General features: G+C 47.2%; 1 pseudogene; it reads right to left on the bottom strand.

Annotated features, from left to right (window-relative positions):
* Window positions 1-1,047: 1,047 nt before the first annotated feature.
* LOC139012859 (serine/threonine-protein kinase WNK2 pseudogene) lies at window positions 1,048-2,577 on the bottom strand (annotated as a pseudogene).
* Between the last annotated feature and the right edge of the window lie 1,639 nt (window positions 2,578-4,216).

Genomic DNA, 4,216 nt, shown 5'->3' with positions numbered 1-4,216 from the left:
GATAAAAGAGCCCCATTTTCCCGCTGAGTTCTGTCTTCTTTGTATAAACAAGGTTTTTTTGTTTGTTTTTTTGTGTTTTTTTCAGTGAATTTTCTCTTGGAATCAAAGGGGAGGGAGTATCTGGCTTGGTCTTTACCTCTGGGGGTTGGTTCTTGGTTGGTGGGGTCTCTTCCAATCAGAACAAGATAAAGATGAAGGGCGCCGGGGGAGGCACAGGGTTTAGTAAATAAGGTAATTTACCCTGATTCTGGAAATGAATCCCAGTAGAATGAGGGGTGTGGGCTATTGTTGGAGACCACGTGGGTAGGTTCGGTCCCAGCCACGGTGGGCCTGGGGAGGGCAGATGCAAGCACTGCTCTAACTCCAGCTCACATGGAAGGCTTCCCACAGACTTCAATGCTCCCTTGTGGCTGAGCCTCCCTGCCTCACTTAACCCTGTCAGGCAAACTGTCCAGCATGAGCACTCTGAGGCTGGGTGCGAGCGCTCCTGGGGCAGGGACAATCTCCTTCCTTCAGCCTGTGGTGAGCCTCACACCCTGTGGAACTGGGTGTGCTGTCTGGGAGGCATGGCCCGCTTTCACCCTGGAGGGAGAACCAGGTGCCGGTGAAGGCGCACACATTCTTGCCTCCTCCTTGGCTCCCTGCAAGGGTTAATGAGGCGATGCCAGGAGAGGAAATCCCAAAGGACCAGTGAAGCCACAAGTGGAGAAGGAACGGCTTCCCAACCCTCCTGAACCAGGCCTGCAGACAGAGGCCAGCTCCAACCGCAGGCTCTGGGGCCCGCCAAGTGACCGCAGCCCCCAGCAGTGCCAGGTGGCCTCTCTGATGCCTGGGGCTGTGCCCTTAATGATGTCTGTGTGTTTCCAGTCAGCCGAGCCCTTGTTGGATTCTTTTATTTTTTTTCCTTTTCCCCCCAAAATATTCTTTATTCTTGCATTACATTTGTGTTTCCAATTGTGAATAAAAAAAAAATGCTTAGAAAGTGATTACAAAACAGTGTGAGCCGACACGAGGCGCACTCGCCTTCTCTGCATGAGACGACGGGTCAGCCTGCCTGGGCTCAGCTGGGCTTCTCACTCTCAGAATCTGGAATGGGCACGGGCAGGGCCAGGGCAGTTCCAGGAATGACCGTGGTGGGTAGAGGGCCGGACGCCAGGGCCAAACATGGTGTCCCCACTGCTGCTCGAGGTGTGTTCATAGACCGAATCTCGCCGGAGGCCGGGGGCCAGCCAGCTGTCGCCTCCATGTCGTGCAGCTTCTGCTTCAGCTGGTTGAGTGACTGCTTCAGCTGCGGAGCCCCCGCCGTCTGTCTGGCTGGCCCACTGGTCCACCAGTCTGTGCCGGTCATCCGTGAACGTGCCCTTCTTGTTGTTGCTGTTGTTCACCTGCGCTTGGGTGTGCAGGGCAGCGGGAGGGCCCGGCTCGGGGCCTGGGGCCAGGCTGCTGGTGGAGGACCCTGGGCCGTGCGCTCCGCCCCCGTCACTGGCTAAGCCGGAGCAGATGTCTGCAGACAAGGAGGCCCGCACGGAGCAAGGCTGCTGGGTCTGCACTGCCTTCCCACAGGAGTCTGCCGCTGCGGCGGGCCCTGCCCCGGCCCTGGCGGGGTCCTGGGCAAGAGGGGCGCGGCTGCAGTCTGACGAGTGACCTGTGCTGGAGGCCACGACCTTGAGCTGCTGCACCAGTGGAGTCAGCAGCCTCCCAGCCTTCAGCTTGCTCCTGCTGGCCTTCCTCCGGCGGCCGGCAGGGGGGGCCGTGTGCAAGAGCCCCAGGTTAGGGGGCAGCGTCATGCCCAGGTGTCAGTACAGGGCTTCGATCTCTCGCTTCTGCTGGCTCTGCAGCTCTGAGATCTCCCGCAGGTGCTTCTCTCGCAGACTCTGCAGCTCCTTCCTGATGTCTGCATCCTCGGGCTCCGAGTCATTGTCACTGCTTATGTAGGACGACTGGGAGTGGAAGGAGGTCACACTGATGGTGGTGACCTTCACGCCCGCCCTGCGGGGGGCCTCGGGCCCCGGGGGGCCAGCCCCCGCCAACCTGTGCAGGAGGGCAGCGGCCTTCCTCACCAAGTCGCCAGCCGAGCTGCCACTGCTGCGGGGCAGGGACCCCGGCCTCAGCGCCGGAGGCCTCCCGGGGACACGCTCGTCCCCAGAGTCGCTGGACAAGGGCTCCTGGCAGACCTCGAGGGAGGAGGCCGTCTGCGCCTGCCGCAGGGCCAGCTTCACGTCGGGGCTGTGGGGCACCTCCTCCAGGTACACGTCGGGCGGGGCCAAGTACCACATGCTGTGGGAGGAGGCCAGAGTCCACTCGTCCTGGGTGCTGACCACGGAGAACCGGCCCAAGGTTTTGGCTGTCCAAATCTCTCCCCTGACTTGGGGAGTTCCCAGTTAATATTTATTTAAATAAGTGTCTGCCCCTTTCTTTCTCTCTTCTCCTTCTGAACCTGCAACAATTTGCAAATTGTTCTTTTTGTTAGTATTCCGTAGATCACATAGGCTTTCTTTTTTCTTTGTTCTCTTCCAACTGGAATATTTCAAAATTTCTGTCTTCTAACTCACAGATGCTTTTTTCTGCTGGATCCATTTTGTTGTTAATGCTCTCTATTGCCGCCTTTTTTTTTTTTTAATTTATTCATAGTGTTCTTAGGCTCCAGAATTTTTTTTGATTCTTTTTTATGATTTCTATCTTTGTTAAACTACTCATTTTTTTAGAGTTTTCTTCACCTTAAGAAGAAACTGAATAAAAGTAAATGTCCATAAACTACTCATTTTTAAATGTATTCTTTTACTGATTTCATTGAATTGTCCTTTGCTTTCTAGCTTTCTTTTTTTTTTTAAATAAATCTATGCCTTTATAGTCAATTAATATTTGACAAAGGAGACAAAAAACATACAATGGACTAAAGATAGTCCTATTATAAATGGTTCTGTTAAATTGGACAGACATGTGCAAAATAATGAAACTAGACCACCTTCTTGCACCACACAAAAGAATAAACTCAAAATAGATCAAAGACGTAAATGTTAGACTTGAAACCATAAAAAGCCTAGAAGCAAATATAGACAGTAAAATTTCTGACATTTCTCATAACAATATTTTTTTCTGATATATCTCCCCGGGCAAGGAAAACAAAAGGAAGTATAAACAAATGAGACTATATCAAACTGAAGAGTTTTTGCACACCAAAGGAAACCATTAACAAAGTGAAAAGACAAACTACTTGGGTCCTCTCTCTTTGCTTCTTGGTGAGCCTGGCTAGAGGTTCATCAATCTTGTTTATCCTTTCAAAGAACCAGCTCTTGGTTTCATTGATTTTATGTATTGTAAATTATCTTTTTAAATCAGAGTTTATATTTATTAGATTTTTTTCTGAGCCATGCACTGTGTTAAACCGTTTATATGTGCTAATTATCTAATTAATTAAACAAATATTAATTGAGCAACTTCTATGTCCCAGTAATTTTTATGTATTATGTGATTTTATCATCATGAAATTCCTCTAGGTGAATTTTGATGTTCTCCCCATGAGTCTCAGAGACATTGTGATACACCCAAGGTCAGACATACAGCCAGAGATAGAGGAACTGATAAATTTAAGTCAATTTCTCTCACTGCCTGTATAGTATATAATAGTTAATCTACTCTAATTTATTTATGTAGCCATTTTTCTTTTACAGGATGATGATGAAGGTGCTTCCAAAATAACAACTTTATCAATCAATTTTTTATCACCAAATACTTAGGTTACTATCACACTATTTATGCAAGATTCTTGAGCATTATAATCCCATTTCACCCCCATCCTTTGGACTATTGTTGTCATATATTTGACATCTTAACATATCATACAGTCCACAATACAATGTTATAATTTTTTACTTTAAATAATCATTTGTCTTTTGATGGAATTAAGAAATGAAAAAGTATAATAGCATTTGTATTTACTCACCTATTTACCATTGCTTTTTTTTTTAATCCTCTTCATTCCTTCTATCTGCATTTTCTTTCTTTAATTTCTGTCCTAGTAATTTGATTCTTCACTCTTTTTTTCTTGGCCATTGTGGCTAAAGGTTTGTTAATTTTCTTGATCTTTAAAAAAACACAGCTTTTGGTTTTATGGGTTTTTTATATTTTTAACCTCTTTTTCATTAATTTCTATTCTATCTTTATTATTTCCTTCTTCCTGCTTGCTTTAGGTTTAGTTTGCTCTCTAATTTCAGTG

This window comes from Myotis yumanensis, unplaced genomic scaffold (genome assembly GCF_028538775.1).
Source record: "Myotis yumanensis isolate MYYU_CA2020_CCGP unplaced genomic scaffold, mMyoYum1.0.hap1 SCAF_6, whole genome shotgun sequence".
In the NCBI taxonomy this organism is placed as follows: Eukaryota; Metazoa; Chordata; class Mammalia; order Chiroptera; family Vespertilionidae; genus Myotis; species Myotis yumanensis.
Note: the sequence above shows the minus strand (reverse complement) of the source record. Positions and strands in the feature narration are given on the sequence as shown.